We start from the raw sequence: 16,034 nt of genomic DNA on the forward strand, positions 1-16,034 counted from the left end.
GTACGTGAAACTAAAATACGCCTTGGTCTTCTGACTAGGATCCAAGGGCAGTATCTGTTCCGTATAAAGATAGTACAATGATATCGTGGAGTTTCAAACTTCTATAAGAATATTTGAGATAAACCGTAATAAGCAGACATATCTGACACAACATTAACCAGGTTACTTAAATAAATACATTTACAATTTTAACAAAAGAGCTACAATAATATCGCAGGGTCTCTATTCACGCTGAACGCCCAACTGAATGCCCAGCAGCAATATATTTCATATTAGGTTGGTGCAAAAATAATATCGTTTTTTTTTTTTACATGACGTTAAACGTCGAAAAAACGACATTATTTTCGCACCATCTTAATATGAAAGATGCCGCCGTGGAATTTCCACAGTTCCCGCTAGTCATTATTTATTATATTATTCAACTGATTCTGCCAGCTTGATATCGCTTCAAAGGAAAAAATTAAATATGTATTTCATTCGTGAGTTTCTTGTAAACACAAAACTCATTTTTATATAGATTTTGTACTAGCAGGGCCCGTGGAAATTCCATGGAATGAGAAAAATTTAATCAACAAATCTTTTGATAAAAGCTGATATTTTTCTGAATAGCGCAAACTCTTAATACTTTTTTAACAAAGAAAACAAAAATAACACGCAGCAATTATGAGTATTTACATTTCTATGAAATTGTGTTCATTGTATTTTAAATATAGAACTGAGCCGAATGAAAAATGAATAAGTACTAAAAACTGCTCAGAAAGTAATATTGTGCTATATAGTTCAATACAAATAATAAAATCACAGAATTACAATCTTTAATTTACTCATTCAGTCAAGTACCTCTTCTTGGCAGACATTTTTTTTTTTGTTAAGTTTCTTTCAAATGTTCCCGTTTTACGTAACGTTTCGCAAACTGTTCTTCAACGAAGAACCAATGCACGTCAAAAGTACAACGCTGACCATCTCTATATAAAAGGCAAAATGTGTGGCTGAAAAATATGGGTGTGCAAAGGCGAAGATAAAAAATGGCTGTCTACGGCAGAAAGAAAAACGTATAACACAAATTTTCCCGATTCCGATTCTGCTAAAAGTTCCGATTTTCCGATTCCCGTCTCCGATTCAGCGTCCCAACACTAAAAGATATACGAGCCCATATAAAATTATCAACTTCAATGTATGACAAAAGATAAAACAATGATGTTCAGGGCAGGAGCCGCTGAGTAAATTACTAGGTTGAAATCAATCAATTTTATTCCAATCTATTGAACTTTGAAATAAACGTACAGGTTTAATAAATTTAGGATCTTAAACCTTTTCGGAAAGAAAGAAAATAACAAAACACAAAACAAGGTCACCATCAAAACAAAATGGCTGCCAGATAAGATTAAAAGACCGCGTCGCTTATACGTTTAAAACGAGGTACAACAAATTGATTAAAAAAATTTTTTTTTTATGTTACTGACCTTAATTGAAAGAGTCAATTCAAGGCGAAAACTCGATTGCACGAATTGATTTGGGTTAGTAGCAAACGAAACAATGGGGACGTTTTATCGAAACAACTTTATTTTCTTCTTTAAAAGGCAAATACAGTGATTAAACAGTTTTATTGACCGACGAGAGTTGATAGTAGAAAGTGTCACATTGGCGCACCTTTCGCATACAAAAGAAAACAATTGGCTGCAATTGTAGACGAGACTTTGCAATTATTTGTAGCTAGTTGCGTCGGCGGACGGGGAGGAAACGAGTGGACTAGAAACTATCAGTTCTTAAGTACCGATTTAAACATTAAAGTGGGGAGTTCATTTAGTTTCGGTAAGATTATAATAGAATTAAAGTATAAGACAAAGAGATAAGTCGAAAGCCAAGAAACAATAATAAACAAAAAGAGGGGGGAACGGAGGAGGAGAGAGATCGATAGAGGGACGAGGGAGAGTCGATGAAGAAAGATGGGAGAAGGGAAGAGGTCGATAGACGAGGAAGGGGGGGGGAGAGGTCGATAGACGAGGAAGGGGGGGGGAAAGAGGTCGATAGACGAGGAAGGGGGGGGAAGAGGTCGATAGACGAGGAAGGGGGGGGGAAAGAGGTCGATAGACGAGGAAGGGGGGGGGGGAAAAGAGGTCGATAGACGAGGAAGGGGGGGGGGAAAGAGGTCGATAGACGAGGAAGGGGGGGGAAAGAGGTCGATAGACGAGGAAGGGGGGGGAAAGAGGTCGATAGACGAGGAAGGGGGGGAAAGAGGTCGATAGACGAGGAAGGGGGGAAAGAGGTCGATAGACGAGGAAGGGGGGGGGGAAGAGGTCGACGAGGAAGGGGGGGGAAAGAGGTCGACGAGGAAGGGGAGGGAAAGAGGTCGACGAGGAAGGGGGGGGAAAGAGGTCGACGAGGAAGGGGGGGGAAAGAGGTCGACGAGGAAGGGGGGGGAAAGAGGTCGATAGACGAGAAAGGGGGGGGGGAAGAGGTCGATAGACGAGAAAGGGGGGGGGGGAAGAGGTCGATAGACAGGGTTCAAAAGAGAGTCGTCAACTTGATAGGTCCTGAACTGTCATCTAGGTTTCAGCCTCTGTCCCATCGACGAAATGTTGCATCCTTCTGCCTGTTCTACAAGTACTTTAATGGTGAATGCTCTGATGAACTACAAGCAGTTGTACTCCTCTCAACGCGAACAACCCCGACAAGCAGCTAAATCCCACCCCTTCACAGTAGAGATCCCTAGGTGTAAGAAAGCCTTCTACTCCGATAGTTTCTTCCCCAGAACTACTAGATTTGGAACTCACTTCCGGGATTCTGCTTTCCCAATTGTACTGACATGCAGAAATTCAAGTGTAATGTGAACAGACATCTTTGTACTCATCTCCCTTCATAATCCCCTGCAACTTATGTCCCCGATAGTAGCCCCCTACTTCAAAGTGGCACTGTGCCTTGTTTGGGGTGAAAATTGAATAAAAAAATCACGAGGAAGGGGGAGGGAGATCGATAGACAAGGAAGGGGGAAAGGAGTCAGACGGGGGAACAAGGAGGAGTCGATAGACGGGGACGGAGGGGGGGCGAGAAGGAGTCGATAGAGAGAGGGCGAAGAAAGATCGATAGAGGGTGACAAAAACAGATCGATAGTGGGGGGCGAAGAAGGATTAAGAAAGAGGGGCGAAGAGACGGAGAAACAGACAGAAGACAAAGAGAGGGGGGGGAGAGGATCGGAAAACATTAAAAATAATTGAACCTTTGCCGACCAGGTAGTAAACTTAATTGTGCGTTATTGTCAAGAAATGGACACGTTAACATAGATTGGGTCGAACGAAGGTAAGTGCGAGGACGATGGTGACCTTGCTCGCAGCAGTAGTCAATGACCAAATCACGTGACCGTTTAGCAAGCCAAAAGGAAAGTACAACCTGTCCCCTTGACTTCTCTCCGCATTGGCGTTAATCGTGTCAGCTTAAGTAGGGCACGGATAGTTGATGCGATTAAACCAGTCACTCACACAACGAAAGGACCGAGAACATTTACAGTATGCAAATTTGGGTAGCGTATGACTTCTGGAAGAATATTTTTGAAATCAAAGCTATGAGCGTTGTAAAAATTATAGTTTCCATGCAACATCCTTTGAACGTCATAGAAAGTAGGTGTTAGTTAATTTAACGACCCCGCCCAATTATGTTCCTCCGCTTTTTGTAACCAGATTTTTCCAACTAAATCTTTTATGGAAAAAAAAATGAAGCATGCGTGGTCCCCCGTGAGTGCACCGTGAATTAAGCATAAAAAAATGACTAAGTTCAGCATTTGACCCCCCCCCCATTTAGCCCCAAAAGTGCCCAAGGGACGTCAAATCCTGATGTGCAGTTTTAACATATGTAAATTTTAGTTCTGCACCATGCAAAAAAAAAAAAAAAAAAAAAAAAAAAATTGCCCCACCCCCTTTAGTCGCAAAAGTCCAAGTCTTTACCATGCAAAACTTAAATAGACATACGTAGAAAATTTTAGACAAATATAGTAAAATAATCCCCAAAATGGAGTGTTTTTATTAACCCTAAAAGAGCCCCTGGGGCACACCCAAGAGTTATCGTGAAATATAAACAAATAAAATTATATAGAAATCAGTTATTTACAACTTTTAAGAAAGATTTATAAAAATCCAAGGCACCAATTTGTTTTTAATCAGCACAAAAGTGTCAATTTTAGCAATTTTAACCCGAAAGGCACCCCTGGGGGGTGGGGAGCAACAGGAGTTTTCGCAGAAAATCAGTTTTGTTACTTTTTTACTCATATCACGTTTACGCAAAATTTTCTAAAATTCCAAGGCGTAGTTAAGAAAAGTGCGGACGGACGAACGGACGAGCGGACGAGCGGACAAGGGTGAATTTACAGGTCAAGCCTCCTTTTGTCGGAGCGGGGGGGGGTAAAATTAAAGCCTTCTCTTTACCACTCTTTAGCCCTTAAGATTCTCTTCTTGCCCACCCCGATTATTCTAGAAAAGGGCCCGTTTGGTTGGTCAAGGAGAATCGCCCTTACCAATCAGCGGACACCCTATTTGTCGTTGTGGGTGGTAAAAATCCATTGTTCTCTCTCTCTTTTCTGAATGTGAAGCGTTCCGGTCAACAAGTAAGAAACTTTTCTTCCTTAATTTGAAGGCGACGATCTTTCTTTGATCATTAAGAGAATCGTCTGTTTCTCGGACGTAAAAGAACTTTAAAGTTGGACTTCTAAAGCCGAGAAAATGATCAGTTTTTCGAAGACTTAACTCTTATTTTTCTTTATTATTGCTCAATTTAATTCAATACATATATTTTCCTTATCTCAGCATTGTGTGTCGTATCATTTTCGTTCAGCATTTTAACTTCGGCAAGAGAGAATTGAAGCACTCCCTTGCAAAATATTTTGGTTTTGTAACAGGCATTCACAGAATTAATATAACTTTTTTTTTTTCTTACATTTTCACCCCAAACAAGGCACATTGCCACTTTGGTGTAGGGGGCTACTATCAGGGGAAACAACTACTGGGGTACTATGTAGGGACTTGGGCAGCAAGATGTTGGTTCACGTTGCACTTGAACTTCTGCATGTCAGTACAGTTGGGGAAGCAGTGACCTGGAATGGAATTCCAAAGTCTAGCGGTTCTGGGGAAGAAACTACCAGAGTAGAAAGATCTTTTACATCTAGGGATCTCTACAGTGTTGGGGTGGGATTTTGCAGCCTGTCGGGTCTGTCGAGGGTGTTCAAGTCGTGGGGGCACAAGTGCTTGCAGTTCATTAGAGCATTCACCATTAAAATACTTGTAGAACAGGCAGAGGGATGCAACGTTTCGTCGATATGAGTTATATAAAAGTTACTGTGCGTGCGCGAGTTTCTTCCTCATAGGTTCCGAAGCGACTTTTGCAAGTTTCGCACAAAGCTAATTCATATATCTGGCAGTGTTCTTAGATAAGTGTTTGTACAAAAATTTATCCAATCAGTATCGAAATAATCCGATCTTTAAAAAAGCTCTTCTCTAATATGAGTAAGAACTTTTACAAGGGAACATTTTACGTTACACTGGTCAAAAGAAATATATTTTTAACAAATCATTTCTCCTTAAAAAAAACAAACAAACAAACAGCAAGATTTATTATAATTTGGAGATACGGCTTAGTGATAGAACATTTGACTACAGATCTGTTCAAGCTCGTGTATACCTCGCCATTTTATTTTATTATTTTCTTGTTAAGTTCAATTTACGATAAAGGTAGAGGCACCATTTAAAATAGCCGCAAATCATTTCTTCGTTTGCATATTTTAAAACTAAACATTAATCAAAAGTGACTTCTTCAGGGCATTCATCATCAAGCCCAAATACCAGTTGACGTGATATTGTAAACAAATAGACGGAATTTGGTGAACGACATTATCATTATTATTTTTAAATGTATTTGCGAATTAGTCCTCTTGGCAAATTATTCCTCGTAATATATAATATTCAATAAAGGATTTATTATATGATAATTCATACGCAATCTGCATAAATTAAAATATGTTCACAACCTATTGTACGACCGGGCAACTCCAGGCTGCCAGCTAGTTACGTAATAGATATGAAAAAGAAAATGAATGCTAATATAAAATAATTAAATACACGACACGTAATATAACAACCTTTCAACAGAAAAGACGTCGATAGCCTATCTCTGCTTTTTCGCTATTTTCATGATTAGTGCTCGACTGAACTCCAATCTATGCTCCCCCCCCTTGCCAAACTTTCACAAAAAACACTTGACTGGCTACAACAACTATATATGATTTTCCTCACTCTAACTGTTCATAAATCTTAACGCAAATTCCATGAATAAAGCTTCTTTTCCAGAACTGTCCGCATGTGGAACACTGTTCCGCTGGCATGCTTCCCTGTTGAATACAACATGGTAGCCTTCAAATCTTATATAAACAAGATCCTGTTAAGCCGTCCCCAGAAATAATCAAAATCTACCCAATTTACATTAGTGATTACTACGCCACCATCTTACATTAATTAATCCTTATCCTCCAGTGGCCTTCGGGCCTTGCTAAAGGGTGACTCCTAAGTAACAGTAAGGATCGTAACAGATTAAATGAAGAACACATAATATTAGCACGATTTTTGAATTTATTGAAATATATATATAATAGAAAATTCACTGTTTAAGAAGCACTTTAATATTTAGAATTTAAAAGTTAATGATTGAAAAGACCAGAAATCTGTTAAATTTTAAGTCCTGAATATCAAGTACTTCTTAACGGTGGATTTCCTATTATTTTGACCCATGCGTACGACCGACGCTTCACACTGTCATTGAGCATTTAATCCTTGTTCAACCTCAATTTCCAACCTCCGAGGACGTACCAGGCTTTACCTCCAGCATTACCCGGAAAAACAAACAAAAAAAAAAAAAAACAAAAACAAACAAACATCAAAAAACAAAACAAAACTGTCTGGATTTCCTAACAAATAATCTTATAATTAGAAAAATTAAATTTAATATACGTGATTAAAATAAATTTTGCACTTGTCTTGTCTTTTCAACCGTTTATATATAGATTACTATAATTATTTTAAATACCTACATACAAGTGTTTCCCCCTTTCGGGTATCATCAGTGCATGGAGTTAAGATTACAGCCGATCGGTAGATTCAACCCCGGCCACCAAGCCATCTCTGATTCCATTAGCAAGGAACAAACGCGGTCAACGTTAACTGAGAAATACAGTTGAAATTAACATTTCTATGTCAAGACGGCGAGAGTGATCTTATAATTATATCATGATCTGCGCATGTAAGCTTAAGTGACCGTCTTTATTTTAACTATGAGTGCTCAACAATAAAAACAGAGTTCGTAAAGGGGCTGACATAATTATTACTATATTTTTTTCTATACCTACAGACACTAGTGTTTCATCCTTTCGGGAATCATCAGTGCAGAGAGTTACGATTACAGCCGATCGGGAGATTGGAACCTATGTGTATATATATATATATATATATATATATATAATAAAAAAAATTACAATTAAATTTACCAAAATGATCCAAGATGGTAAAATTAAACCATATTATAAATATTAAAGAATTTCCTTGGATTTTACTTGTGCAAATGGAAACTCAATTAACTTTCTTGAAGTTATATATTTGGATTTTACCGTCACTGGATTATTTATCTTCCACCAGGCTAACCATTCACGTGTAATCACCTTTTTCTTCACCATATTCCCCCTGCTTCACTTTTTTGTTATCAAGTAAGATCTTTGACTTACTTGTTGTTTCATCAAATACTTCTGCATGCAAAATCCGATCCAGCATTTTGCTAATTCCTACCCTCTGATGAGAAGGAAAGTATTTCTTCGAAACTCCGCGGATTAAGGACTATCCACTTATCTAGTGTTTCCTTTTCAGATTGAAAAAAGTTAAAAACATATTTAAAGTGTTTTTTAACATGTTTTATTTACTGTTTGCTCGTATATATATATATATATATATATATATATATATATATATATATATATATATATATATGTGTGGTAATCAAATAAAAAATAATAATAAACCGCTGGCGGGGGACTTTATTGGGCGTGGTGGCCAAATTAATTAATACCGTCTTGTCCACACTTGCTATTGTAGAGAAAGGCCTCTTTCCGTAATGTGAAGCATTCCAGTCAACAAGAGACCTTTCCTCCTTAATTTGAATGCGACTATACAATATATGACTGTCGTCCAAAACAGGAAATTAGTCGGGAAACGGTAATGTGGTAAAACAAAGAAGTCCGTGGTGATGCCCATTCAATCCCGAGCAACGCCAAATATTACTGCGAGAAAACAAAACTAATAAAATGCTTATACATCACAAGAATAACAAAAACTGTCAAAATACGAATATAAAGTATTCGCTAAGGGTTAAATCAGTTATAGTTTAATATTTGTTCTATTTAAAATTAGACAGAAAATCCTTGTGCATGTTTTATAAATACTTTAATGGAAGTATCCAAACGAATACCCTTATACCCCCTCGATGTCAATCTCAACTAACCCGACAAGCAGCAAAATCCCACCCCTACATTGTAGAAATTCTCAGATGTTGGACAGCCTTCTACGCAAATAGTTTCTTCCTTCGAACTGCTAGACTTTAGAATTCCCTCCCTGGTCCCTGCTTCGCCGATTGTATTGACATGCAAAAGTTTAGGTGCAATGTGAACAGACATCTTGGTGTTCAACTCCCTAGAAAGTATCCCTAGAAATGTGGGCCCAAATAGTAGCTCTTACATCCAATCGGCACTGCGACTTGTTTGGGGTGGAAAAACAAAGATTGTTTCGCTGTATCACAACTCTTCAGGGTGGCTATATAATAGTCTATCTCATACACACACAAGCTAAAAAGGTATAAATCGGATTTAAAGTAAAGGCTTATCAGGCTGATTGGTGCCATGCGATCCAAACTTCCGTACAAGTAATATATCTAACAAAAACAGAGTGGAATGATAAAATTGTCACTATAATAAAAACAACGCCAAATTTATTTTGAAAACTTAAAAAAATCAATTCGGGTAACTGTACTATGTAGTAAGACTGACATCTATTTAATGTAGCCACCTTCAGTCTCAATCATCGCCTTGATACTGGTCCGGAATTGGGAGCATACCTTTTTCATAAGCGCCGGCAGGAGCTTGGCGAATACTCGGCGGATGGCAGCAATCAAGCTGACTTTGATATTGTGGAGGGGGGGTCATGTTGGTGATGTTCTCGATGTAGGTCAAAATGAAGTAGTCCAGTGGATTCAGGTCGGCGGAGGAAGGGAGCCAGTGAGAAAAGGATACAAATTCGTAGCACTTCTTCCGAAGCCAAGCCCGAGTCTCTTTAGACTTGTGGACCGGCTTTGCCCGGTCGTAAAATACACTTAAATATGATATTTTAATTTGTCCAGATTTCGTAGCAATTATTATAGAGTCGTGATTTCAAAAGTAAAAAAAAAAAAAAAGTATTTGAGCGCCATCAGTTAGAATCGAAACCGAACGCAAAACTAATATTCAAAGCCGGTGACGTTCCCACTGTATCAACGTTACACGCATATGAAACGATTAAAAATAAAAATGCATGTACAAAATACCTAACGATTTTTTTCAATTTTGACCCACTTTTGACTCCTAAAAATCTATTAGATGCAGTTAAGGATCCATAAAAGGACGGTCCATAAAAATCCAATCAATTGAGATCCCTAGCGCCGCTCTGCGACATTTAGTTTTAGTTTCGGTAGAGATAGAGTTTGAAAATATGGAGACAGACAGACAGACAGACATATAGCCTTTTATATATTAGATTTATAATTTTCAAGTTATCCCCCCCCTTGCACTGATGACAATTTTCTTTTTAATAAGCTCTAATTTGGTATCTACTTTTATTATCTCCCTTAGTTCGAACTCTTTAAAATATTAAATTAAATGCCAGGCAATAAATCTATTTCCTGTTTTTTTTTCTCTGACTAATAACTACACAATTTGTATTTCTTTAAGCATTGGACTTATAATCATTGTAATTAAATCCCATAATTGTAACTATTATGTATAATTAGAATATCAATATTCCTTGCTTTTTATTCATCGAGTCATTAACCGACTCCCTGAAATTTAAACATCGAGTTTCAAGATGGAAGATATCAATTATTTTGTCGCGCATGTTTAGGATTAAAATCTCATCGAAACATCGGACACTTCATAATTTCGGATATATTTCATTCCGGATTTTGATTTAAATGATATAATCTTATTGATTCTAATTTACCCCCCCCTCCAAATAAAGCGTACTGTCACTTGGATATAAGGGGCCATATTTTGGGACCATATTTACAGAAACACTGGGTAGGCAGCAGCAAGATGCCTGTTACATTTAAATTTCTACATATCACCATAGTTGGGAAACGAAGACGGGAGTTGTACCATTAAAATGAGCGACTTTGTGCTCCAGAATTTATTTTTTCTACATAGTCATTAGCATTCTCAATGCACTTTTACCAGGAATCCAGTGACGCATATCTCCTACTGACGTAGTCCATGACAAGGGTTGCTTTCTTAGAGTCTCACACCGTCAATATCTGTAAGAGCTGAAGATTTCGGGCCATTTATGCACAAGTTCAGTCATCATAACAATGCAATTTGCAATCTCTTCCGATCTGCTCGAGTGATATAAAAAATAGGAGGCATTACTTTTGGAACGCCTCACGTATATTATAGAAGTTGGCTTTTCCGGCAAAGCAATATCTTGCCAACATTAGATACTTGCTTGAAATACTTGAAATATTCATGTGAACTATTATAAAAATCCCAATAATTGTTGTATACAAGAAACGGCACTTCTGAATTTACCAGACACATAGACATTCAGCTTTACATACTACTAGCATTTCAGCCCGGCATTGCCCGGGTGTTTGGAGGTGTATGTTGAGCAAAAAAAAAAAAAAAAAAAAAGTGGTAGTAGGAAGGCAGGCTCGAACCCATACCGTAAAGGAGGAAAAGAACGGGGTAAAACCTAACGTTTATGCTGTTACGACCACCGCCAAACCGGAAGCGACATTTTTTAAAAATTAAGTCTAGACAATCTAAAGGAGAGGATAACTTTAAAAAATATCGGCGAAAAAGTGACCCCCCCCGTAGAAAAGTGCCTAGTTAAAGGGGAAGGTATTAATGTTTTATGCCAATTTTTCGATATTTGTCGTATGAAAGGTCGAACTTTAAAACTAGGCACCGCCAAAACTAGGGGGCAGGCAGGTAAGTACTTTTTGACGGACAGTCTTTTTAAAAATCTACCAAAAATCAGGTAATTATCCGATCAATACGAAATTTTCAGCGATTATTAAGAGAAGAATGAGCTTTATAACAGTGTACTTATTTTTCATAAACGATATATATATATATATTTGCTTACAACCCCCCCTGTTTTGAGGGGGACAAATATGCTTAAAATAATCATTTGAAACTGAAAACATATTGTGTTGTAAGGGACAGAAATATAGATTAAAAAAAAATTGTTTGCATACCTTATTTTGACGTCTGAATATCAGAACTTCGATTATGTTTAATTATCCCGCTTTTGAATTTTGAAGTGTGAAATTCGGTGAATATGTTAAGTAAAATAATTAATTTTAGTTAAGCAAAACAAAAAAAAAATGTTTAATATTTATACGAAAAAAGCCATTTTAAAATCTTTGATAAATAAATTAACAATTTTTTTTAGCGAGCCGAATAATGCATGACCATTATTACACAGGTCATGCTTTGAAGAATCGATACAAAAAAAAAAAAATTCGATAAATATTGTGCCCTTTGTGTTAAAAATAACATTTTTCGATACCGTTTGAAAACGTTTGCCGCCGTTCGACTACGGTGGACCAAACGCGCTGAAATAATTTTTTTTTATTCTGCTTTAAATTACCCCCCCCCATTTTGGGGAGCCTGGCCCCCACACACATACACATTAAAAATCAAACTCATACAAATGGTCACCCATCTAGTACTGGCCAGCCTCAGCGTTAATACATTGACATTTTCGTCACTGAAAAATAAGTTTTTTTGGCCTGTTTGGTCTTCCATAGTTTGGTTTTTATCAAATAAGAACGTAAACATTGTCGATCTAGACTCTAGATCGACGCGTAGTAACTGGTTGCCTATATGAATAAGTGGAATTATTTGAAATCCAGGTACTTATAATATTTTTGCATATTCTCATAGAAAATCATCCCAAATCTTAATTTATTTGTTGTGTAACTATTCCAAAAACTTTTTTTTTTTTTTTAAATATTTATGTACGTTTTTTGTGCAAGACAAAAAAAAATGTCAATTGTTAACTTTTTGGGAAAATTTAACATTCAAAATTTAATTAAAAATAGAAAAAGTTTTACATTCTGTTTTCTATATGATAAAATTCAGGGTTTTATCTTTCTGGAAAAAAAAAGTTACTCAGAAATAATGGATTTTAATAAATGTAATTTCGTTTTAAAAAACAACTTGATTTTTCGGCCATTTTTGGCGGTGCCTATTTAAAACGATACTGATCTTGGTAAAAACCGTCGCCTCTATTGAAAGTTTAAGACAGACATGCAAACAGACATACATACATACATACATTTCTATATTATTAACTAAAATTTTTCGACCCAAACTGATGAAAAAGCTTGCCCTATCTCTGAATACCCTTTATGTAAAATTTCAAATATTTAGACCAGAAATTGTCTGAGTAATTTGAAAGAGACCGCAGAGGTCATTTTTTTAAAAACTTTGACCCCTATTATGACCCCTTAATAACTTGATTTGAGCCCCAAACAATAAATTTTAAGTTAGATCCATGTCCAAGGAACCTATATCTAAATTTTCAAGTGTATAGACCCAAAATTGTCGGAGGAGGTTGGAAGAGTTCTCAAAGGTCAAATCGTTGAACTTTGACCCCTTACTCGCCAAATTTCTGGCCCAAAACTGATCACATCGATTTTTCCAAATCTCAGTACCCTGTATATCAAATTTCGAGTCTGTAGACTAAAAATTAATAGAGTTATTGCGTAGGGAAATGTACAGACACAGATACACAGACACGTTCACTTTTATATATACATTATATAAGTAGTATATAAAATTGTGTTCTGTTAAATTGATTAAAAACATGGCGTTTTGACTTTACAAAAAAAGAAAAAAGCTGAACTTTTGCATATATTTTTTTATGTTGGAGAATAATATTCTCGCTACTTGTTGAAATCTTATTCTTTCGTCACATCCCAAGGGACGAGAGAAAAAAAAATCAAAACTATGCTCCTTAGGAGATAATGTGAAAGTTAAAGTAATAAAACGTATTTTCTCAGATGTAATCCATAGTTTCATTGAGAAACGAGTTTCCGGTTGAAGGCGCGGTTAGGTACACGCACTTGAAGATATCTTTTTGCTTTTTAAACACAATTTGTACTTTTTTTCATATTAGATAACGAAAATACGATTTGAAGTACTTGATTTCTATCAGCGGAGGAAGGACGATAAAAAAAAAAGCAAACACCAAATAAACACTTATTAACAACAACACTTGAGACGCTCAGTTAGTTTGTAGCATATATATATATATATATATATATATATATATATATATATATATATATATATATATATATATATATATATATATATATACACACATGAGAGGGGGCTAAAATTGCCAAAATATAAATACACACACAAATACAGGAAAGAGAAAAAAAAACATAGCATTAGAAAAATATCAACGTTTCGTCCCCATTTTCGGGGGACTTCTTCAAGATGATTAAAGAAAATTAAATAAAAGACAATGACGAGCCGAAAAATTTTCTGTGCTACATTTTTTTTGTCTTATACACTAAGTCATCACTTATCCTCTGGCCTCCGGGCCTTGATAGAGGTTAATGGGTGCACAGTGGTCAAAGGACATGTCATGGTAAGCGTTAGTCGTAGAAAGTTCATAAAGTCTCTTTAAAGTTGATCATTTACAGAAATTTGTTTCATGTCACTAAGCATTACATATTAGTTCTTCGATAAACAGCTTTAATATGGAATCCATCAAATCTATGCTGCTTCATTAATTAAAAAGGTAATTCCTTATGTATTCCACGAACAGTTAAAAACTGGTTTTATTTTAGTTGTTACCTGCCCTGTTGCTCTTAATACAAGCTTACGTGGAATCCAAGATAACATAATTAGAGAGATGAGTTTTTATTTCTTCAATAATTCCATCTGCAAGTTGTTCAGCAAAGATTCCCCCATACTTTTGAATTAATACCTTATTAAAAAAAAGTTCCAGTATTCAATGCAGAAAGTTATGTGCCACTAGTAGGGGCGCCCGGTGTTGCCCTGTCGTAAAATATGCCTAAATATTTTAATTTACGCAGATTTCGTATTTATTATGATGGTCAATTTCTATCGATTATTTCATATACTGTACCCAATGTAGAGTTATGATTAAAAAAAATTTGGTCAATGTTCACTGTTACGCCAACTGAAGTCGCATCAACATTTTTCGTTAAATCGATAGCTTTTAAAAGTTTTCGGCTATGCTGAACATGAATATCGCAGGGAAAATTAGCGCAGACAAATAGTTTGAGATATAAATACCTGTATTATGCATCGTAATTTCTAGTATTTTATGTGGCCGCCATCTTTGTTGTTTCAAAGAAATGGAATAGCGAGCATGCGTAGACGATGTGTTTAGTTAAGTCTACGAGATGAAAACACCCCACCTCCCCATGTTAAAAACAGCTTTCGGAATAAACATCCCTACCTCCCCATGTTAAAAACGGCTTTCGTAATTGCGTTGAGTTAACTGCACAGATCGTCGCTCACTGCAATACCATTTCATTGAAGCAACAAAGATGGCGGCCAAATAAAACTACTAGAAATTACGTAACAAACTACAGGTATTTATATATCGAAAACTATTTGTCTGCGCTAATTTTCCCTGCGATATTTGTTTTCAGTATACCCGAAAACTTAGAAAAGTCATTTTTTTAAGAAATTGTTGAGGCGTCTTCAGTTGGCGTAACGGTGAACACTGAAATTTTTTCCCATATTACTGGATTCATCATTAAATGACCTGAAAAGGATTGATATGTTGTAAAACAACACAACCAAACAAAACCCTTATCCGCAAGTGGCCTTTCGGCCTTGATAAGTTGGGTCTCTTGTAAAAAAAACAAAACAAAAAAAACGACATGAATAAATATTTGAAGATGCAAAAGAACTTGAAACAAAACCTTTTCCTAAAATTACTGGATTCGACATTAAATAACTCTGAAAGAGTTGATATGCCGTAAAAACAAACTATAACGGAATCGCAACAGACAAATCTTGAATCGAGATATCGTGTTGAAAACGGGTCGCTCGCCCAGTGTTTCAACCGGACTTCATTCTCGATTGTAGATTTGTTAACCTACCTTCCGCCATCTTTAATTCGAATAGGTGTGTTTTTATCACACCAAGCAAAAACAGACCACACGGCGATACAAATAAATTCAGTTTATTGGCTTCGGAAAAGTCAATCCCTTCGAACCGGGATCGGTTATACATAAGTCAGGGAGAGAGGTGGGCGCCCGTCGGTGGCTTAGACGCCGGTTGCTGACTGACGGACGTCCGACACGAAATTCTCAATTCGAAAAGAACTGAACATACCGAAAGACGGAAGTCATCTGACTCATGACATCACTTTTCACGCTGGTCAAGTCGCGTTCCTCTTATGTTATTCAAAAGTTGCAATAAATAAAAGAACCAAGACTTATTAGCGCTTGAATAAATTTCCAGCATTACAGGGGAAAACGATAAAATTGTCGCCCTAGAAAAGACATGATTCACTTTCCGTTTAATGAAAACCGGTTTTCTTTTTTTGTTGTTGCAGACCATTTATTTATTCGTAGGTCAGTTGTGTACAAATAACTAGAGCGATAGGAGCCTTCTATTATGTCTGAAAATGACACAATGTTCAACGAGCGAGATCGGAGATGCGCCGCTGTACAATTCATGCTCTGTACGATCCAAGTTATGGCAGCAG

This window comes from Euprymna scolopes, chromosome 20 (assembly GCF_053919585.1).
Source record: "Euprymna scolopes isolate OS-2025 chromosome 20, ASM5391958v1, whole genome shotgun sequence".
Classification (NCBI taxonomy): domain Eukaryota; kingdom Metazoa; phylum Mollusca; class Cephalopoda; order Sepiida; family Sepiolidae; genus Euprymna; species Euprymna scolopes.